Source organism: Pygocentrus nattereri, chromosome 14 (genome assembly GCF_015220715.1).
Source record: "Pygocentrus nattereri isolate fPygNat1 chromosome 14, fPygNat1.pri, whole genome shotgun sequence".
NCBI lineage: Eukaryota > Metazoa > Chordata > Actinopteri > Characiformes > Serrasalmidae > Pygocentrus > Pygocentrus nattereri.
The window spans coordinates 10,564,578-10,589,536 of record NC_051224.1 but is presented as its reverse complement, the minus strand read 5'-3'; positions in this window follow the sequence as shown (position 1 = coordinate 10,589,536).

Here is a 24,959-nt window from a genome sequence, read left to right as displayed (position 1 = left end):
GTTTTATGGCACTGTACCAAATAACTCTTTTTGGCACCTTTATTAAGAGTATATAAATTGCAGTGAGTAAACGTAGAGGTCTCTAATATTTGTTCTTTTTTGGCTACAGCAAAGGATTTTGAACCTTGTGGTCATGAATGTAACACATTCTCCCAGTGCCACACCTGAAAACTTCACAATCATTGCTATATTTGGTCTTTATGCAAATGCTAAGATTCATTCCCTGTTTAGTGCTTCATAACGTTCCCTTCTTTCAGCCAAACTGAGGTTCTCACTGAAGGGCTCCAGAGAGGCTAAATGACACATCAGCGCTGGATGAGTCCATTCGAGTGCCACTGCAGAGGTGGAGAGGAGCAGTGAAAAGAGAGTAATGGAATCATCTTCACCAAAAGAACAAAGCAGATGATAGACCTAATATGAGAAGGTATTTTTCCTAATTGAGAGCATGTGTCTTCATACAGTCACAATAGGCATCACAGATGTTTCACTGTTACATTGAGTACCTGGTAAGAGACTAGGAAAATTTTAGTCTTTAGTCTTTTATATTTGTTTAAGATGAGACATAGTGTAGAAGCAAGTAACAAGTTACAAAAAAACTATGCAAAAAGGTTTTATGGCTTGTAAAAAAAGTATTTTGGTGTTATATACAACTATTTCAAAAGGTTCTTTAAAGTGTCCTATACCACAGATTCTCCGTCATAGGAAAGACCATAAAAAGAACCAATCAAGCACTCCAGTCATTCTTTAACTTGTCATGGTCCTATATGTATCCATTGCATTTACTACAGAATGCTTGAAGAACCTCTCTTTTTAAAAGTGTAAGTGTTAGTGACCTTAATTAGAGAACCTGAAATTAACCCCTTGCTTTTTGGCAACACCAAATTTCTATTACACGCTTCTATAACTTACGAGTAACTCAGCCAGTCTGCACTGTAGTCCATGCAATTGCTCGATTATATATCTTAGGAAGTAATTGGCCTGGGATTTAAAGGGATTAGAGATAAGCATCAGTGCCACCATATCATGTCCATCTGGTGCAGAAACATGGTTCTTTGTAAACTGATTGAATAAATTACTTTATGCTTAAAAAATATATGCATATTCTTGGTCGCAGTCTCTACAATCGCTGCTCTGGTCTTCTGTAGGTAAACCTGTTTGCCTGCCATTTGGACATCCACCAAGTGTCTTAGTGGAGGAACAGTGCCTTGCAAAAGCATTCAACTCCTTAGTCTGCATTACATATGACACTTTAATATTTTGCACTGCCATTTTCTTTTGAAGACTATTGCTCATATTTAAAGTGTTTTTGGTTTCATGTAAGAAAATATTCTGTGACTCAAAAATGCTGTTTGCATAAGTAATCCATGTCTGCACTGAAGAAGCTCCAAGTTTACACATATTAAAGATATTACCCTAATGAGGACAAAACTGGCTTACAATTGGTCTTTACTTGTGAATCACTAAAAAGTTCTCGTTCTCTGGAAAAAAACCCTGTTAATTTAGGTACCACTGGTCAGACTATAAATCTTAAGCACAACTGTGAAAATGAAGGCCAAATAGAATTGTTTATCTGTAAATGAAGTTAGAGATAAAGTTACTGACATGCACAAGACAGGAAAATGCCACTAAATAATATCAAATGTTTAGCTATCTCAATGACCACTGCTGGATCAATAATGAGGAAATGGAAGCTGCATCATACCACCCAGGCACTGCCTGAACAAGGCTGTCGCTCAAAACTCAAGAGCAAGAAGGGGACTTGTGAGGGAAGCCACAGAGAGGCCAACTGTCACTCTGAAGGAGATACGAGCTCAGTGGTTGAGACTGGAGTGAAGATGCACCAGTCAGTGGTATCAAGAGTTCTGCATACCACTGGCCTATATGAGAGGGGAGCTAGAAAGAAGTAATTACTGAAGAAAAAGCCATCCAAAACACATCTGGACCCAGCTAAAATGAAGGAGAAGGTTTTGTGGTTCAAAATACAGGGAGCTAAAATAAAACTTTACCTTTCAGCAGGACGGTGATCCCAAGCAGAAGGCCAAAGCAACAAACACAGAACTGGTTGAACAACAAAAAGATGTTCTACAACGGTCAAGTCCAATCAAATTGAGTCTGTGGCACTATTAAAAAATTGTAATCCACAAGCAAACCTGAACAACCTGGAGCAAATCTGCCAGAAAGAATGGGTGAAAATCACTGCCAGAAAAATGTGCAAAGCTGGTAGAAACATACCCCAACAGACTTAAATTGTTATTGCAGCAAAAAAGAGGGTTCTACCAAGTACTAGTCTGAATGCAAGCAGCATTGTTCAGTTTTCAATATTTTTTTCAAGATCTGTTAACAAATAATGAATATTGACTTTCAAAATTGACTTTAAGAGCATATTGGCTTTCAGTAAAATTACCTGCTAGATCAACCTGTGCGTCATTTAAAATCCAGACATATTTGATGACTTTTTAAGGGGGTTAAATACTTTTGCAAAGCTTTGTAAGCACAAGTCAACCTCCTTCACCAAAGGCTTTAAAGTTCTGAACCCCTCCCCAAAAAGTACACTGTAAGGGAAGGCCATTTTGAACAAGCTGTTTGCAAACATTAAACAGCTTGTGAATACACTTTGATAAACTATTTCTAATCAACTTTGGTGCAATTATAAAATACATAATGACATACAGTAGTAAGAAAAAGTGAACACTGGAATTATTTGGATTTCATTATGGTTGGTTCCTTGCTTTTCTAACCAAGTGCAAGTGCTATAGGGTCTCATCAGAAAAGTTGTGTGGATAGACGAAAGAAAAAAATATATTAAATGTACACAGCTTTATGTTAAAAGAATTCACAACATTGCATGTCAGCTGTGAAGCATGGTGGAGGGAGTGTAACAGTGTGGGGCTGCTTTGATGCTGCACATCAATGAGGTCTGAAATGGCTTTCCATCACTAAGGGAGTAAGTTATATCAAGAAACAGCAGAATGTCAGGGCATCTGTCTGTGATCTAAAACCCAGAGGTTGAGTCATGCAACATGACTGTGATCCGAGACACAGGGGTAAATTAGCAACAGAGCAGCTGAAACAGAGGAAATTCTGTATTTTAAAATTGCCAAGTTACAGTTATTAACTTAATTTCATTGAAATTTTGTAGCATGTTGCAATCTGATGAAGCCAAGACATTTGGTTTAGAAGAGTTGATCAGCAGCTAATGACTTTGGTTAAGGTTGCCAAAAAAGGAGGATCTGTTTATAACAGTGTTTGTGCTAATGGTGTCAAGTAAGGCCTCACTGAGCTGCAGAGCTGGAAAAGGAAGCTGGTCTGATTTTAATGGCTTACAAATGCATATATTGAAATGTGACTGCTTTTAGATCAGGAGTGACCCTTCTCTTTCTCTCTTTCTCTCTCTCTCTCAAATACAAACCTTCTCTTTCAGGCCTGCAGAATATTCCCTGCCCAGACCTGTGCTCTGCTGGAAAAATGTCTCAAGAAAAGTGATTAACTGCTCCCTTCCCCCTTTCTGTGGTGTTCCAGTTGGGAAAATTAGTCAGAGAGTGAGCTCAGCCTCAACGTCTGGAGAGCACATTACCTCCTCTTTCTCTCTCTCTCACTCTCTCTGTCTTTCTTTCTGGGTTTCTACTGCTACCGAGTAGGTGAAGAAAAGAAAACACAGTAAATGAAAGATTTAGAGACAAAAATGGCAAAAATACTTTTATTCACTTTATTTTTCTGGTTTGCTTGAGGAGAAAGTTACACAACAGCTGCAGTCACCAAACAAGAGTTATTGTAACATGGATAGCTCTGTTCACTAAAACATTGAAAAGAGTGACTTTGCAGCAATCATTAAACACAGCCCAACCATGGAACGACACTTCACCGTTCATTTAGGGTTAGCTGTCAGATGGCTGCCACTGCTGAAGATATTCCTCCCCATGGGCTATGCTTTTCACCCTGCTAGTCGGGTGAGCTCCTGAGAGCTTCTTCAATTCCCAGAGGGGACATACAATGTGAGTCATATCGCGGCTATGTACACAAACTCTGGCTTATAGCAGTATTCAAGGGGGCTGGCGCAAATTGGTGTGAATGTATGAAAAGGAGGTGCAAGGGAAGAGGAACTGACTCTGAGACTCTATCATTGTTTGTTTCATTTTTTTTTTTTTTTGTGAAAGTTGACCTATCTATGCTCCGCCCATAGCAAAGGCTGCGAGGTTGGACAAGCTTCACAGAATGTTTGCAATCCTATTTGTCCTAAACAGAAATTGTGGAGCACATCGTTCAGCACTAAGACCAGTGCAAAATCCAAATTGGTCTACATTGTTGGTCAAAATTAGATGGGAAGCGGCTCCAATTTTGCCACCATCCTGATGTAATTGATCCTAAAAGAGTGACCTTCCACACATTCTGTGTGTTTACACTGTTTACTCAAGTTTTATTACCTCAGTAACTGCGTGACTCACAGATCACAGCATGTTAAATATCTCTGCACCTTATTCTCATTACCTTATGTCCAGAAATGTGTGCTGTGTCGGTGCTGCACTGTCCTGTCTGTTTACTGTGTCTAATGTCTCTTTATCATACTTATTATATTGTTTCTATTATTTGTTTGCACACTATGTCTGCACGTTTGTACTTTGTACTTTTTGTTCCTTGTTGCACCGTGTTGCTCTTGGAGGAACGTAATTTCACTCCACTGTGCTGTTGTACATAGATAAAAATAAAAGCCTCTTGACTTCTTGATCCTACATACCATCTGAATTTGATGAAGCACCAGTTATGTGCTTCAGTTTCTTGTCCAACCTTGCCACACTTGATATAAAAGTTTTTCAAGCTGACTAATGTTAACTAAAGGATTTTGTGAAGACGTTCCTAGATTAGTGACCTCTGACTGGTTCTCTAAAGGTTCTAGTTTACCTGGAAGCTCACTGCTACAAAATGCTGGACAGTGTGTTAGCAGATGGTGAAGTAAAAGGGATGGAATGCTTTTGCAATTGGAGGCAGTAGAGCTGCCAAGCATGCATTTAGTCCAGTATTAGAAATAGTGGCAGCAGCAAGAGTAGCACCTCCTGACCAGCATTGTGTCAACAGTCAAGGCTTCCTGGCATTAGTCACACTTTCAACACCAAGTGTGCATGACTGACCTCAAAGCATCATGGGGAAATATATCAACAACCATACGCTTTCCTTACCATCCAGTATAAATAATTATATTTACAGTACTACTATAAAATGCAGGAAAGTGTCATTCCTTCACAGCATCTTGACCATTAATAAAACGTTTCATTCAAATATGTTAGAGTTTCCAATCATGAATTTAACTTCTAGAAGTCAGTTAGCATTTTAAAATTGGGATAAAGCTAACTGGCTCTCACTACCTGAATAATGAAAGAATGTAGTTGACGCTGGTTATAATTTTAAAAATAGGTAAAGCTAACTGGCCCTTAATGCTGATATTGCCATATTAGCATATTTTGGTAAAGTGTATATATATATATATATATATATATACAGAATTGTGTGAAAGTTTTAGGCATCTAAGCAAATTTTTTTAAATTTACCTCAGCAGTGAGTTTATCACAATATACATTAGAATAAAGTCATATTCATAATTCAAATAAACATAAAAATAATAAAAAGTAACAAGAATTTCTTGGGTCCATATTTTTCCTTGACACCTTCACAGCCGCCACAGAGACTTGTCATCAATTACATCATGAGCTCAATTTACTGAAGCACTGATTGGTCAAACCAGGAGCTTTTTAACTACATATAATACTGGCCTTCCACGAGGAGAGGTTTGAAAATGGTTAAACAAACATACTAACATCCAGAAAATCACTATATATATATATATATATATAAGCTGATTAGCATCATATATATATATATATAGTAGAAGCTGATTAGCATCACAAAATGCAATAATGCTCACTGGCATTCATTACTGATATTGCCATACCAGCATGCAGCATGTCTGGGCATATTATAAAAATGCAATAATGCTAATTGGTCTTCTATGTGTTTTAATATTTTAGCATGTTCTGGGAAAGTATCTTAAAAATAAGTACAACTAATAAGAGCCAAGCTCTTTAAATAGTTAGCATGATAATTGTTAGCATTATAAAAATAAGATAAAGCTATAAGATGATGATGTATCTTTATAAGAGTGATTACAATCTGATTATTGTGGATTATTATATGCAAGATCATTTGAACATCATAAGAATTATTTTAGAATAAAGAGAATGTAGTTGCCTGAGTGTAGCAACACTGTGGTTTAAAACCAATAAAAACATTCAGGAAAAGAAGACACTGACTTGACTGAATCCACACATAAAGGACCATCTGTGTTTGGTTGTTTTATTTATGGAACATGTCAAGTGTCCTAAGGCCAGTAGTGCTCAATAATGATGTCCCATAAAGCCTAGAAGGCTACCATTTCCTGGGTGTTTAATTAGCTTGTCCAACTGTTTCATGTTTCATTGGAGGGTCTGTTCAGGTCTGCGTGGCGCCTCAGACAGATAAAAAGTAAGCAAAGAGCTCTCTTAAATTTCATAACTATAGGCTTGGTTAAAGAGAACATGTGCAACACACAATCAATGGTCAGCAGTCATCAGCTAGTAATTAGCTCTCAATTAGAACTTGAGCTCCAGTGCTTGCTTATTGCTTGAGTTAGTTAATCAAGGGTATATTTGTTTCTCCTTGCTCTTCTTTCTTCATCCCTTTGTTGCTCTTCTCTGCCCCGTAGACAAGCCTCTGGTCATATCTGATATGTACTTCTGTTTTCCATGCACTTGTCGGAATCAAAATGACAGACGGTAAATTGGCTATAACAAGCTTAGATCAGCTCCATTAAAGCAGTGTTGGCAGTAGAAAAAGAAATAACCCAAATACTTGGACCAGAAACAGATAATAGTCTGCTTTCAGGTGATAGCAAAGCATGGTTGATGCCAGTGAGGCTGATGATGTAAGCAGATTATGGAAATCCAGCAAAGAAACTGAACTTTTCTCCCTTTCTACATCACTGTTTTACTGGATAAACAAATCAGATTGCTGTATGAAGGACCACAAACATGTGGTATGAAATCCAAACATCACCTCTAGCTGTATCTTAGGCGCAAGCAGGAGTTTAGTTCTTTAACATGCTGCACCCATGACACCACTTTCATCCTGGCTGACTTCTATGGCTTGTGGTCAACTGTGATTTGGGGAGAAAACCTGATTCAAGGTTGAAAACCTGATTCAAGCAAAACACTAAGCACAGGAGGAATTCCCAAACAAAGAGCTGACTTGGTTGAATGGACAGCTCAACTACACACTAGTCACTGGTGAGAGCTAGGCCTTCACTTCGGGCCATAAATGTCAGAACATGGTCAAAACAGGAAGAAACACCCTACAGTTTCTGTTTTCATCACTTTATGATTCTTATAGGCAATTTCAAAATTAAACAATTTTTTTATGTTTACTTGAAACTGGTGACAGACAGATTAGCATATTTTTTTCCTTGTAGCAATTTCACAATCACTTCTTCAGTAAAGAGGCCTGGTATAAGGCTGCTGCTGTTTACTATATCTAACTATCCATTGATTTGGCTGCTGCTCATATTCATAGTCAGCGGTGCATCTAGGACTTCCAGAAGTCACAGAGTGATGTTTTTCTCACAAACCTGGTCCTGCCTATTGGAAATCAAAGTGTGATTGGTCACTTCATAATGAAGCTGATGGTTATTTTACTGTGTTAGGCCTTCTCGTCAAGTCCCAACCAATAGGAGAACTCGCATACTTACCTACCAAGATTCCACAGAGAAAAGCAATTACTGATTGGGCAATTTAACCCTTGACAATGACCAGTGTAGTATGGTAAAACACGTAGAGCTTGATGGCATGATGGGTATATAATCTTAATTACTTTATGCACAGCATATACACACTGACAGGTCAATCATTATAGGCATAAAAAGCCTACAGTGGCACTGGGTACCAAAACATTGCCCATATGGAAGCTGTCATTGCAGATATCCTTTAACTTGTCAAGTCCACGCCTTCTCTCTTTTGGTGTCATTTTTTCAGTATACTCCTTCAGTATAGAGACCCACACATCAATCCCCTACTCTACAGCATGCATTACATCAGAATCCTGTAGGGATTGTTGAGTCAGCCTCAAGCACCAGGCTGAGTGCGTGTGCGTGTGAGAGAGAATGAGAGAATCAGAGAGAGAATCAGAGAGAGAATCAGAGAGAGAATCAGAGAGAGAAAGAGATTTGTATCATTGTGATCATCAATGTGATCATTTCCCATTCTAGAAACAGAACAGTCTAGTGGTGGTAGCAGGGCAAGAAAAAAACATGAGAAAAAGAAAGACTAGGAAATGATTAATAGTTGCTGCAAGAAATGCTGAATTTGCTGTGCTTGTTCTGTTTAGGCTGAACCTACAAAAATTCCATGCAACCTTCAATAAAAGATTGACTTCGGACTAGGCTCACCCTTCTCTGACCTCAGGTATATCTTTTCTTGTATGTTTTACTAGGAAAAAATAGAAACCCACTTGAAAAGACCACAGGTATGAATAAACGAGGAAACGAGGTAAAAAACCCTAGGGTTGACTTGCTGGGGTGAAATTCATTGCATCAAAATAAACCCCCTCTACCAGAATTTTCACTCACATACAGAACAAACCAAAAATGCACCACACCTACTCGCTGTACTTATAGACCGCCCACATCACTCCTACTGGAGAATGCTTAGTAGGAGAAGGCTCTCTGGAATCTGCTTCCTTCACAGCCACGTCTCGCTTGGATGTTTCCCAGCTTCACACAACAATGGCAGGTTTGAAGTATGTGAAACTGCAATGCAACCCCTCCTTCATTATCTGGGATCCAGCTTTCATAAGTATCATTCTCATAGCAGCTTTCATGGGGATTGTGAACCTACAGAAGGTCTTCACAATCTGAATTAGTGCCTCTACTTTTCCAAGCAGTGGAGCCTCTCTGACTGCATCGAAATGCCACAAGCTAGATCTCTTGTCTAAGTTCTACTCACATCTGCTAGCACTTAGTGCCATGTTGCCAAGAAAGAGAATCTCATCTGTCTGTGCAGCCACATGTGAGAGTCAAGCTCCAAGCATTGTGGAAAGGAGGCCTGACAGAACTAACAGAGTGGGAATGGAAGAAGAAGGGAGTAGTAGTAGGTCACAACAGTAGGGGGGTGCAGGGTGAGGTGGAGGGGTGCAGGGAAGAGGGAGGGCTCAAAACTCATCAACTTAATGTCAATATGGTCAGCTGCTCCTAAGGCCCAGATAGCATTCAAAGACTTGTACATGTGTAAATACTAACCAATTGTGGAAGGTAATCCACTGTAAGCAGGTGTCTTCAAATGTAATTGATCCAGGGAAGTACTTTATACATGGGTAGTCTACAGAAGTCAAGAGTCTGACTTCAGAGCTAAACTGGAGTTGCAAATGAACTGTGCTGGACAAATTGAAGATATTTGAAATGTGGAAATGTCAGTTTAACATCGCAGGAGATAATTTTTTACAGTGTCCTACTACTACTACACTGCAATAAGGCTAACTTCAGCTAGCATCCCTATGTGATTCTAGTAGTTTGTTAGCTCTAAGCTAACTGAATAGCATGAACATTAACACAAACATCTAAAGCTTTTAAAAGACATTACATTTTTATCTGAAGGTTGTGATAGATACATTAGCGTGTGTTACCTTGTAGTAGTTTCACAATGATTCTTTCAGTAGAGAATCTATTACAGAAACTGCCACCACTGTTTTCAATTTCTAACAAGCCACTGATTAGGCTGGTACAATGCATTTATCTAGGGCATACAAGAGTGATAATTTTTTTCCTCACAAAATTGGCCTCTCATACTAAGCATCAAAAAGTGATTGGCTGATTCCTCTGGGTTTTTGTAAATATTCTGATAGCTCATCAGAGTAGAGCTTCTGTTCAGTGCTTGAAGTCCTAATCAGTAGGAGCTTGCGTAGCTATCTGCCTAGATAATACAGAGGGGAACAATTTCTGATTGGCCATATATGAAGAACTGAAGAATTTAACCATTTTAAACATATAAATAAAATAAGAGTATTACCTGCAGTTTTACAATACAATAGTGATTCTATTGAGTAAAAACTAATTATAAATTAGAACTCTATTTTTTAGTTACTAGAAATCAATAGACAGCCTCTGAAGGCATAGAAGACCCTGTGGGCCCAAAATCTCTTCATCCATCCATCCAGCTGTCCATTCGTCCATCCGTCCATCTGTTTATTTATTTACTTATTTATTTGCTAGCTAGAATTTGGACATGCCACCTGTTGCCACTTTTTACTGTTTGAACATTTTGTGATGATGTACCTGTAAAAGTATATTTGATGTGTATTACACAGTCTCCATAAACTTGGTGGAATTCAAACACATCCTTGAAGTTACACTCGTCACACATCTAGATCAGGGCTAAGGCAACCTGGGCCCATAGACTGCTGGTCTACGATCAGTTGCCCAATCCATGTAATTACCCACAATAGAACACACACACACGCACACACACACACACACACCTTTTCTAAGCTGCTTATCCTTCTGGGTTGTGGGCACAACAGAGCATTAAAGTAAAAAAAACTAACCCTGGATCAGCACTTCCTGCATGAAGTATGATGCATGCGAGCCTGACATCTGGTCAGCATTCTGGAGATATTTTGTTCCAAAAGGCTGTCAAATCCTGACTCTTGTTTAGAAGCAATGTTTTCTTGATTACTCCAAAGCTCCTCTCAGCAGGCTCTCTGGGTGATGACCCTATGGAGGGCATAAATCATATAATTAAGAGTCAAGGTTCAATTTGCTAGATGCACTGGTGAAGTGCATTAAATGGTCACTGCCTGCCCTCAGCAAAGCAGGAATCATTGTTTTTCATTTATATTCAATGAATTAAGAACCAAAAACCTATTTGGTCTCTGCCTTAGACTGAGTGTTTTAGTGTAAGGTTGAAGTGTAGATGTTAATTATATGCTTGGACATTTTGACTGAGAGTTGCAAAAGGAACATTCGATTTACCTGCAAAAAAGGAGCAAATATAGCATAGACAAACTTTCATATGTAAGATTAAACAAGTAAATGCGGTTCAAATATCTGTGGATGACTCCAAAAGTGAAAATCAGAAGTGGCTTTAACACCGACAGCTTTGAATGTTAACATCAGCTCCTTTAAGCTTGTGGTGCCACTTACAAAAAAAAAAAGACTTGGAGGAAATGATCACGTGAGTTAGTATCATTTTAAGATAAAGTGGCTGAGATTTTTTAGAAGTTCTTTGCTTCACTTGGAAGTAAATACCGTTTCAGGCCATTAAATCCCTATATGTTAGCAAAGGGTCATGAAATAAGCTGTGTGAGTCAAGGTTTAAAAAAATGAATACGTCTCTAAAAATGGTTCCGTCTTGGCTTTGCAAATAGTGTGTTAAGTGGGGAGAACTTTCCCTTGACCATACCACAGAACTAGGAGGAACGCCTTACTCCTCTAGAATATCCATTTTCCTTCTCTTTACTACTCTCCCTGCCTTTCTGTCTTCCACTGAAACAGTGCATATGCATGTAGAACTAAGAAAACTGGCTAATGAAAGGCATATTTCGCTCATACACACTGACACAAACATTTTAAGGATGTCAGGTCCTTCTAAATGGAGAAGCTATGGAGCTATGGTATGTTTTTTCTACACATTTGACTCTAAGGAAGTTCATTGGTACAGGCAATGGCAGACAGACATGGCTCTTCCAAATGGTACAAATCTGATCCATGTTAAGTTCATTCAGTTTGCTTTCCCTAAACCAGCCTTCAGCAGGTAGGAGGAGAAAAATAAAACGAAAACTCAACTTTCCGATAACGTGGCACAGTGACGTACTGAGAGAAGAAGAGGACCCAATCAGCCAGACAACACAGACAGAAGGGGGGAGGGGTAGGAAGAAAGAGCAAAAGAGAGTGACTGAGAGAGAGAGAGAGAGAGAGAGAGAGAGAGAGAGAGAGAGAAAGAGAGAGTGAAGGAGTCAGAAAAAATGGGAAATGAGGGGATGCTGAAACTTAACATTGAGACAAGTCAAAAACACAGTGCACAGTGAAGATCATATTTAAATGAGCATTCTCCCTCAGTACAGTGAAAATGGCTTTGCCGAAGACACATATTGCTTGAATTAAACGGGAGAGAAGAGGAGGGGAGGAGAGAGGCTTTGAATTCTTTTCCATTGAGGTCAGCTCTTTACTGCCTCTGAGCAGCCTGAACATTCAGCACGGGCTGTGGAGGCTTCCACGTCTGAGCTGTCACACTGCTATTGCAGACACCAAAGCTTCTCCACCCTGCACAGTTGCTGTTACCTCCTCTTTTTTCTCTTGTGGAAATGGAGGTCATCTACCAAAGGCAGCACTTACCATTCATCTCTTGCTCTCAGTTCTGAACAACTCATTTCAGTCAGTGCAGCTAAAATATGGATTACATTAAACATTAAATTGAGGCTGAGCATGAATATCAACTGAAACCACCACGCAAGTCTAAGAGTTTGCTAGAATCTCCAAAGGATATGTACATGGCATTTCAAAGCTAAAACTCTAAACTAAACTCCAACTAAATAGTTTATTATCAAGTCTTAGTGATAATATAAGAGATGTAATGGGCAGGGGGGCTGACATGAGGCTACCAAGCTGGGAGAGTGAAAGTTATAATGTGCTTCCTCCAAGTCAAGCAGATTGCCACAACATCTTTTCTAAGTGCTGCTAACAGCATCACTGGACAACTCAGCACATTTGGAGGAGAATGCTAACTACAAATTCTGTCACATCTGCTAACAGACACATGTACTGACCAGCATAGAGCTGAGTGAATTGGGAGAGGATGGCAAATTATGCTCTCTTGTACTCCCAGACATGGCGAATAATAATAATAATACCAGTAAAGAACTGAGCTTCTCATAATGTTTTAGTAAAGTTTTAGTAAAGTATTCCCTAAAAAAATAAAGTATTTGTTTTTTCTTGAGTTAGTTGTAGAAAACTGTGACATCCACTGAGAAATATCTTATACACAGCTGGTAAGCCTGTCAACAGAGTCTTCGTTATTCTGCTGTATAATTGCATGTCATCAGCAATTCTATGAAAATGTATATAATAATTCCTAATGACATCACCTAGAGATAACATGTAAAAAGATTTTTGCACAAGAATTTTGTGATCAATGGAATCAAAAGCTGCACTATAAGACTAGAATAGAAGGATTTTGTACATGAGCACTGAGCCTGAGGTTATTGAGGTCAACATGAACCAAAGTTTTCTCAGTACTGTGGTTAGAACGAGAATCTGATTAAAACGTCTCGTATAAGTTATTTGATATTAGATATGCTTTTAATTGTTTGAAAGCAATCTTTATCTAAGACTTTAATAAATAGCATATGATTTGAAATGGGTCTAAAATGTATTCGTATGGAAGGATCCATATGGAAGGACTCTTCTTTCAGTAGGGGCGTCACCAAGGCAGCTTTAAAAGCATCTGGAAAAGCACCTGTTGAAAGAGAATAGTTTACAATAGTTAAAGCATCACTTGAACATGATTAAAAACCATTAAGGAGAGAAGTAAGAACAGGGTCAAGATCACATATGAATAAACCTAATTTGTTTATAACAGTTTATAACAGTTCCATGATGAGTTGATCAATGGGGGAAAAAAGGACTTTGGTATTATCTTTGTGTTTATTGACACAAAGTAACACAATAATGATGACTTTCTTTATTTAATATAAAAATATATACACATACAGAAAATAAATATATCAGGATTCGCGGTCATAAACTATTATGAGTGTAACAATGCATGATGAAATTGTGACATCACAATGCATCACAAAGAATGGATATTCGACTAATTATACAATCAACTACAATTCTGTTGTTTGAGCACCAAATCAATATTTACCCCTGCACTCCTCCTGCCTGCCAGCTCTAGTGTTGTTAGCAAGTTACGCAAAATGATTATAGTCTTTTTTTCATAACAAAGTTCAAACTGTTGCAAATAGACTGAATCATGGGCTGATTGTAACAGCCCTATGAACCATAAGATCCTTTCAGCAGTTCAGCTGTTATCCATTCTTTGCAGATGAAAAGCCTAAAAACATTCAACTTGGATTAGATTAGTTAACTGTAAGCACATTTTTGCAACTTATTTAGTCTTATTTAACAAAGTCTTGGTTTTTGCTGTCATTTGACTGTAAATACCTAAATTAACTTATAGCTTAATTCCAATGAAGTTGGGATGTTGTGTAAAACATAAATAAAAATAGAATACGATGATTTGCAAATCCTTTTCAACCTATATTCAATTGAATACACTACAAAGACAAGAGATTTAATGTTCAAACAGATAAACTTTATTGTTTTTTGCAAATATTCACTCATTTTGAATTTGATGCCTGCAACATGTTCCAAAGAAGTTGGGACAGGGGCAACAAAAGACTGGGAAAGTTGAGGAATGCTCAAAAAATACCTGTTTGGAACATTCCACAGGTGAACAGGTTAATTGGAAACAGGTGAGTGTCATGATTGAGTATAAAGGCAGCATCCCTGAAAGGCTCAGTCATTCACAAACAAGGATGTGAACAACTGCGTGAGCAAATGGTCCAACAGTTTAAGAAAAACGTTTCTCAATTCAGGGATTTCATCATCTACAGTCCATAATATCATCAAAAGACTCAGAGAATCTGGAGAAATCTCTGCAAGTAAGCAGCAAGGAAGAAAACCATCAATGAATGCCCGTGACCTTCGATCCCTCAGGCACTGCATTAAAAACCAACATCATTCTGTAACGGATATTACCACATGGGCTCAGGAACACTTCAGAAAACTATTGTCAGTGAACACAGTTCGTCGCTCCATCTACAAGTGCAAGTTAAAACTCTGCCATGCAACGCAAAAGCCATATATCAACAACACCCAGAAACGCCGCCGGCTTCTCTGGGCCCGAGCTCATCTGAGATGGACTGACGCAAAGTGGAAAAGTGTCCTGTGGTCTGACGAGTCCACATTTCAAAATGGTTTGGAAATCATGGACATCGTGTCCTCCGGGCCAAAGAGGAAAAGGACTGTCCGGATTGTTATCAGTGCAAAGTTCAAAAGCCAGCATCTCTGATTGTGTGGGGTGTGTTAGTGCCCATGGCATGGGTAACTTGCACATCTGTGAAGGCACCATTAATGCTGAAAGGTACATACAGGTTTTGGAGCAACATATGCTGTCATCCAAGCAACGTCTTTTTCAGGGACGTCCTGCTTATTTCAGCAAGACGATGCCAAGCCACATTCTGCACATGTTACAACAGCATGGCTTCGTAGTAAAAGAGTGCGGGTAATAGACTGGCCTGCCTGCAGTTCAGACCTGTCTCTTATTGAAAATGTGTGGCGCATTATGAAATGCAAAATACAACAACGGAGACCCCGGACTGTTAAGCAACTGAAGTTGTATATCAAGCAAGAATGGGAAAGAATTCCACCAAGCTTCAATAATTAGTGTCCTCAGTTCCCAAATACTTATTGAGTGTTGTTAAAAGGAAAGGTGATGTAACACAGTGGTAAACATGCCCCTGTCCCAACTTCTTTGGAACGTGTTGTAGGCATCAAATTCAAAATTAGTGAATATTTGCAAAAAACAATAAAGTTTATCCATTTGAACATTAAATATCTTGTCTTTGTAGTGTATTCAATTGAATATAGGTTGAAAAGGATTTGCAAAATCATCGTTTTCTGTTTTTATTTATGTTTTACACAACGTCCCATCTTCATTGGAATTGGGGTTGTAAAATCTTCTGTGGAAGTTATGTTTATGGGAAGTCTCACATAGTTTTATTTGTATCAAAGGTAAATCATGTCAATAAAGAAAAAGAAGAAGAAAGGATATTACAATCAATAGAACATTATAACCTAATTAAGCATTTTGATTGTGTACTACTGTATATACACTGGGCTTGATTCTGAAGTGGCTTTAGGTATTAGGATTAGTGTAACAGAGCAAAACAGTTGCAGATAGTAGCCTTTAATGGTAGACAGGGCACTAATAGAGGAGATGGTGGAAATCGGTGGGCGTTTAGTCTTGTTTTCCCAGGATCATGAGCTCATGCTTTTACCCCAACTTCTCTGGTCATCTGTGCTTTAGCCCAGCCCTCTACATCCTTAAGTAAACAAAGGCAGACGTCTGGATATAGTCAGCCCACCCCATTCCCCCAGCCTCACATCAACACATACACTCACACCATACAAATGTCTCTCCCTCTCCCATTTCTGAGCCATTCTGCCACATTCTAAATATACACATACAATCTCAAATCTTCGAATGCTTCTTCTTTCTCAGATTCTCCACAATTTGATTAGAACTTTGTGCAGTCTCCCATTTTTTGATGTGTTTACGTTGCTTTCCTGATGGAAGATGTTTGTGCTTGTTTGCTGCAGATGCTATTTCAGCCAAGGCTTGTAACTCCGTCTTAGAAGCACAGTTGTTTCCACGTCTGATTTCAAGTGTGCATAGTTTCACTAAGAAGCGTCCCTCTAACATGTAACCAGTGATCACATCCAGAGAGTTGAGTGAATTCATGTTATTTGCCATGATTCACCCCACTAAAATGTTCCTTTGCTCTCACAATACCACAGAACAGAGCTGTAGAACTAAAAGCTGAGACTGCAGCAGCCCTTCAGCAAGTCCAGAGAATTCTTCAGCACTAATGTCTTATTTCAAGAACCAATAGCAACTAATAGGTTTGACTCTAACAGGCATTATAGCACATAGTTTGAGAGACAGAAGAAAATCAAGCTGTTAAAAATTCAAGGTGTTTAAGTCCGTCCTTCCGCTATGAGAAGTCAGCTCAACACTATGGGTCTGAAAGGTTGTATAGCTGCCAAGAAGCAATTACAGAGAAAGTAAAATAAATAAAAAGGAAAACATTTCGCTGAATGTGTTTTGGATGACTTGTATCGTCAGAAGCAGAAAATGCAATATACTGTATATATATGTATGTATATATATCGCTGCTGTGGGAAGAAAGACCTTGAGTCATTTTGTATTGTTTTACAGAATTTGAAAATGGCAGCTGACCTTTACAGTGTGCGAAAATTTCATAATGAATGGAACAACAGAAATGCTCTAAAATTGCTTGGAAAAAAAAATTTATTCCATTAACTTCCATTTACAACTAAGAATGTTTTTTCCTTCTCATGTAAAGTTAACATACCATTTTCAGGGTCAAGATGGTCCAGGATCAGGGAACCAACACGGATAGATCGGGAGACAGACGTGACAAGGAGCACAGGATAAACTCAACAGAGGCCGGAAGAAACAAACACCAAACAACATCAAACACTTCAAACAAAGACCAGCAAACTAACATGGGAAAACACAGGGCTTAAATACAAGGAAACAATAAGGGTTAACAATACACAGGTAGGTAACACAGGTGAGAACAATCAAGGGTGGAGTCAAGAAACAAGGGGGCAGGACAGGGAAGAAACAAAACAAAGAAAGCACATGGACAAGACCAAAACAAATCAAAAGCACATGGAGGACTGTGAGGGGCCAATCGTGACATTAGCATTTTGGAAAAACAAGGACAACAGCAATACACCCACACACACACACACACACACACACACACACACACACACACACATATATATATATATATATATATATATATATATATATTATACACACACTAAACCTACATGCACTGACATGTAAAGTAGCTATTAGCTAACCAAAAATATCTTTTTAAATCTACTTTTCTTAACTGTGTTAAAATTTAGCACAGTACTGTGTTTGTTATATTATATTATATTATATTATATTATATTATATTATATTATATTATATTATATTATATAAAGACATAAAAATAAGAATCAATCCATCAACAATTAAAATTTGGAAACAATCCAGTTTGACATGGCTTTTTTTCCAGACTCATCTGCATCATTTTTAATGAATGTGAGTACAGACTGACAGAATAAGCAGCACTCCACTTTGTGCTTTTATTTATTGTCCAACTCTAGCCTCCAAAATCAGCCCAGAGGAGCCACTCCTGTTTACAGTGGCTCAATGGGGCATACTTTCAGGCACAAACTGTCTGTCTAAATCCAAACACGTTAGCACTGAGGCACACTGCTAGAAAAAAAGACTATTTTCCCCCATATTTGTATAGAACTGTAATAGCACCTAAAAATCTACTCTCAGTGCTGTTTAGGTTATTGAACTGAAATATTAGCACAGGTGCATTCCGCAGCCTAGCTGAATGGCTGCTGGAGTCTCAAGGGCTTTTCATAAAGGAGCGTGGCTCTGTGGTGGCTGTCAGAGAGTGAAACAATGTTTTAATGCAGTGAATCATAAACTTTACTTTGGTTGACAGGTTTGATATTTTTCAATATTATTAAAACCTTGCCAACAGCTTTAGTGCTGCAGCTTCTCTGCAGTTTCTCGCTCAGCTTAAATACAGCCCAATGGAGCAAAGCCTTCAAAAAACAGTGGTGGATGGAGTACACAAATCATGTACTTGAGTTAAAATAGAAATACCCAAAGTAAATATTACTCCAGTAAAAGTAGAAGTTCCTCCCGTTAGACCTCCACTTGAGTAGAAGTACAAAAGTATTTACCTTCAAATGTACTTAAGTATCCAAAGTAAAAGTACTAAAAGATTAATTATGACTCTACTGTCCTATTATCAGTTTTGCAACAAGACTCTTGATTCATTAACTCATTTAGGAGAAAACACTCTTACTAATGTCTATCAAAATTATCATAAGCACAAAACACTGAAAGTAAACAATTTCCATTATGTAGAACTTTCTGCAAACAGAAAAAGCAACTAAAAAACTAAAATCTCCCTTGTGAAAATGTGAAACTCATAAGTTCACATGTTGGCTAGAGTTGCAGTTATGTGACACTACAGTTAGCATCCACAGCTCCAGCTCTCACTCAGCAGACTCAGATGTTGCTAACATTACTGCTAGATTCATAGAATATGACTCAAAATCATCTCATAATTTTTTTTTTCATGGAATGTAAACAGTCAGGTGGTGTTTCCGTGGCAGTGTGCTTACTGAAAGTGTCATTTTCATGTTAAAGAGACAAAATTTAGTAAAAAGATATTTTGAAAAATGATGTGTTAAGAACTTAATAAAGAATTTACATGCAAACTTCAGTACAAACTTACACAAAACCTGTGCCACCCACTCCTGGTGTAGTTAAGTAAATGGATTTGTAGAAATGCAAAACAAAATTACTGAACACCTGATAGAAAGCATGTGTTACTATACAATAAGTTCCCGATTTTGAGAAAGTACATCATTTTTTGTTGTTTTTGTATGTTTGTTTGTTTGTTTTCATTTGTTTGTTTTTTGAGAAAAGGTGCAGAAGAGTAACCTGTTTGTCCATGCTATGCATGCTTATGGTGCGAAACAAGAGTTTTATTGAGGCCCGGACTGAAAATACCTGAATGCATACTTCAACTCAGTAACCTCGCATGTATAAGGCGTATACATGGAAGGGCATATACACGGAAAGAATAGGGAAGAGAAGAGAAACATTGATATCTGCTCACTCTCTTTTTCTCTCCTGCCTTCTCTGTTGTTTATTTGGCAGGATCTGTGGGGTAGAAGGCGCATTGCATGGATTGTGTTTATATGAGGAAGTGACTTGAGTCTTGAATTTGGGCCAGCTTAGGCCTCCTGTATCCACTAGGAACACAAAACAAGACTGCTAGGCATTTCAGCATTTGAGCTAGAGAAAAACAGAACTGACCACACTAGATACTGTATCTGTTAAGAAATGACAGTTTTTCATTTTTCCAAAAACTCTTTTTTACAGTGAACAAACTGTAAGAAAAATCTAACAAGCTAATTTATGAAGCTAATATAAAATCTCATTGTCTTAAAGTGGTAATCAACTTTTATGCTCTTCTTACCAGTGCAAAGGTACATCCTACATGTGGCTTTTCAGACTCAGATTCTCAGTTGCGTTATGTGTCACCTGTAGTTGGGAGTTCCTGTTGAAAAACATTGATAGGGAAGGGTCCCTCTGTGTCCTGTTAGGCATGGTTGCAGAGTAAAGTAATCTTGCTGAAATACTCTGAAATATCCAGTCATGCTTTGAACCTTGAGGTGGGAGATTTCACTTTTCCTGTGGTAGAAAGACCTGTAGTGGCCTTTCATCACAGAGTAGCCAGTGCTTCCAGTACCTAAATCGGGGTTCTGGACACAAAAAAATTCCCAAATGATTACCCATATATGCTGAAGATTTTCATAAATAAAATGCTGCACATTTGCCTTTTAGTTGTCTTTTCATCTTCAGCCCTCAGTCTTTTATCGTCATGCAGTGTAACACTGTGAACATAACCTTCCTGTCATTCAGCCATCTATGCAGCCTGCCCTGAAGATCTGTGAAAAGGACATGCATCAACCCTTCAGGAGACAAAAAGGACCAGACGGTGTTTCACCCTCCTGTCTGAGGGTCTGCGCTGACCAGCTTGCACCAGTCTTTACAGCGCTCTTTAATAGATCACTGGAGTTGTGTGTCGTACCTTCCTGCTTCAAACATTCCACCATAGTACCAGTTCCCAAGAAAGCAACCATCACAGGATTGAATGACTATAGATCCGTTGCATTGACCTCTGTAGTCATGAAATCCTTTGAGAGACTGGTGCTCTCCCATCTGAAGAACATCACAGATCCTCTGCTAGACACCCTGCAATTTGCATACCGGGCAAACAGGTCGGTGGACGACACAGTGAACATGAGACTCCAGCTTATTCTTCAACAGCTTGAACACTCAGGAACATATGCAAGAATTTTGTTCTTGGACTTCAGCTCAGCCTTTAATACAATCATCCCAGGACAGCTATACAACAAACTACTCCAACTCAGCGTGCCAAGCCCCACCTGCCAGTGAATCACCAACTTCCTCATTGGCAGAGAGCAGCAGGTGAAGTTGGGAAAGTTCACCTCAAACACCCAGATCATCAGTACAGGGTTGTGTCCTCTCACCATTGCTCTTCTAACTGCACACAAACAACTCCATGGACCCCTCAGTCAAAATCTTGAAGTATGCAGATGACACTACAGCCATTGCTATCATCCGAGATGGTGACGAGTCTGCTTACAGACCACCTGATCAACGGGTGGTTTTGGAGCAGCCACAGTAACCTGGTGCTGAACACAGCGAAAACAGTGGAGATGACAGTGGACTTCAGGAAGAGCCCTCCAGCCCTGCCAGCACTCACCATCCTGGACAGAACTGTGATGGCAGTGGAGTCCTGCAAGTTCCTGGGCACAACAATCACCAGGGACCTGAAGTGGGATAGCCACATCAGCTCCATCATTAAGAGAGCCCAGCAGAGGATGTACTTCCTACATCAGCTGAGGAAGTTCAACCTGCCCGATGAGATGATGGTGTGGTTCTACACAGCCATCATAGAGTCTGTCATCACCATGTCCACCCCACCATGTGGGGCAGCTCAGCTACCAAGCATGACCTCCACAGACTGCAGCGCATCATCCGGTCTGCAGAGAGGACAATTGGGGTTATGTTGCCTACACTGCTGGAACTGCGTGCCTCTAGAACCAGCAAGTGTGTAGAGATGATCTCTATAGACCACTCTCACCCCGGACACCACCTCTTCCAGCTCCTTCCCTCAGGCCGGTGCTTCAGCCAGATGAGGATCAGGACATCCAGGCTACAAAGGAGCTTTTTCCCACAAGCCATCACTCTCTTGAACAGTTAAATATTACACAACAACAATATTCCAGCTTCAACTGCACATCTACATATACTGGTATACAGTATCAAGTTCAATTCCATCCTCTGGACCTGCCGTCTCAAAACCAGTGTTTATTCTAGCATCTTGCTTATCTTCCATATTACCCCATTTATCTGACTGTCACCTCATGGATCCCTTTCTTTGTCACTATACACGCTTTAACTGCTGCTGCACTCAGCACTTTAACTTTAGACTTATACTTTGCACATTGTAAGGTTTACAGGTATGACTGTGTGTGTGTGTGTGTGTGTGTGTGTGTGTGTCTGAGTGAGTGATGGTAAGAAGGTTTGTTTCATTTTATTTTATCTTGTTGATTTTATATTTATTTTATCTTATTCCCTACATGTGAATATCTGTCTGATACTGTACACTGTGAGCTCCTGTAACCAAAACCAAATTCCTTGTATGCGTAGCACGCCTGGCCAATAAAGCTTGAATCTGATTCTGATTCTGATAAGCTAGCTAGGTCAGCTAACTAAAAATCTCCATTTCACTTTTAGGAACTTCAACTTTATTTAACATAGAAAGATTTTTGAAGAATGGCAATACTATTTCTGGATCAACATGTTTCCTAAAAGTTTAGCAGTTGTTGTTAATGGAAACTTTCAGGAGCAGGATTTCAGGAGCACCAGCTACCTGCACAGCTAGCTAGCTAGGTAATGTTTTTAGCTTATTTGCTTTGCCAGGTCTGTTTTTTGTAAATTAATAAAGTTAGAATTTGTATCCCTGAACTGTTCTCCTTCTTTCGATGGCTTTGTTGGAATCTGGTCTTATGTTCCTTCCCTGACATTTCTTTCCTTTTCCGTAATCTCACTCTTCAGGTTCTGTCAGATGTTAAACCTGCAGAATGTGCAGGACAGAAATGGACCGAACCATTTTTTTAAAGGTAAGCGGTCACGGATTGATAAACTGAAACTACTTTTTTATGAAGACTGAATGATTTTTTTGGGTTTACTACTTTCATCTGAAGTATTACATTTAATCCATTCAAACCACCTCATTGTTTCTGCAGTCATTGTCCACTTGATCAGCTCCACTTAAAATATAGGTGAACTTTGCAGTTCTTACAAGTACAGAATGTAGACCATCTGTTTATCTGATTACTTTACTAGCCCCCTTTACCCTGTTCTTCAGTAGTCAGGATTTAATGTATGTCATACATTAAATTCAGTTATATGTCCAACTAGCGGACCTCCTTCCAGCAGTGGACTTGTATAGTCACTACCCCACATTAGGAAATGGCTGAAATGAAAATGGATGTAATCATTTAAAACAGATTTCCAAAATGTTTAAGATGTTATTAGTGTCTACACAGCTGTTTCAACGTTTTAGCCCCAACATGTAGCATATGACTTACTAGCAATTATGATGTATGCGTTTAGCTTGCTTGTCTAGCTTTCTTTAGTCAGGCAATGTAAAACCATTATTATTAGGTATTACACAACTTGAGAGGCACAGCGTCTGGTCTTGACCCAAATTTTATGTTTTGGACATTCAAAAATGCACATTTTTGTCAGCACAGGAGTGCCCTGTCATTTCTGCAAAGAACAGGCCGTTATAGATAATGAAAGATTGGAAGAAGAGTTGGGACATGCTAATGCAGGAACTAAAAGAGGGTTTGCTCTGAGCCCAGATGTTTGATGAGACTCTGTACACTTTAACTTGTGGGTGCGCACACACCACCAACCTAACCCAGTTCTTAAGTGCACTATAGTATTTCACTGAGCAGTTGTCATACTGTTGAACAGATTTGTATCTATTCATTACATCTTGTCTACTTGCCATGTCTGTTTGTGCAGACTTGATTTATGGAGGCACTCAGGTAGGATGCTGCATCGCCAGTCTTGGTGATCTACAATCACCTAAGAAATATAATAGTTTCTCTTGTCAGACTTTGGCGTCCACAAATCAAACGAAGCCCAAGAAATGAAATGTTTGAGATCACCAATGATTTTTAAAATTGTTTATTGAATTGCTCTCATATCCATGTCTATATCACAACAAGCACGGCTGTGATGAAATAGATTAAAAACCAAAAGGAACTTTTAAATACACAGCACTGTGCCTCCACAATAAATATACACGTGATTGAAGAATTGGGTGTTAAAATAACAGTGGCTAATATTTCACCACCAAACCGCCCTGCAAAGGGAAAGATAATAGAAAAAGTTATGGCCGGGTCCCAAAGTTTTATTATACACTTCCATAATCTATGAATAGCTCAGCCTGTTTGCATTGAAGCCCTTTTAGTTACTAAATAATAAGCTTTAGTATGTAACAAGCCTGGGATTTTAAGGGATTACGTTTCAAAGCATTCCATCCACTCCCAATCCATAGAGTCCATATATAGAAACTAAGCTGTAAAAATCCTAAATTAGTCTTAAATTCTTTGTTTTTGTTATATCATACATCTCCCTATTCAGCCTACAGCAGCTTAGTCCTGTTCATTCACACTGTGTTTCAGCCTGGACTGTTTTTGAATAAAGAACAATACACAGGCAGCCAGTCAGCTTTGTTTTATTTATATAGATCAGTCTTAAACAGGGGTGTTGCACCTGACTAACCAAGGCAGACTAATCTAGACAGAAGGGACTCCAAAATCTTTAAAAATAAATTGATTTTAGTGTCTAATTTTGATACTCTCAGTGATTATAGCAATAAACAATACAAGATTACATTTTCCATAAGTTCTGCTTATCTACTATTGTTTCTTTAATACCATAAACCACCACCATAAAAGCAAATGTGGTTTGATCCATGGCTGTTGTTATCGGCTGTCTGTCAATTCTGCTCTAGTTAAAATTATATCAAACTCAGGATTTCAGAAAGGAAATCAGATAGAGAGAGAAAGCTGACAATGTTTGACTTGTTTCTTTTAGAAACAGGTGAGCCTAAAGTGCCAAAAATTAAAGACATTTGCAGTTGTTAAAAGCACAAGCTGATAAAGAAGCACAGAACTGAATTCAAAGCAAGTAAGTTTTGCATATGTAAGCAAGAAAGATTATAGTGCTCCTGTAATCATAACCAAATGAAGTTCACCTCAGCCCAGCAGCTAACCTGTAAAACGTACACTGTTAGTTCCAGCCACAGTCACTGAGGGGGGGGAGAGAGCAGCACCTCTTACTTTACTGATGGAACTGAAGACATGACACAAG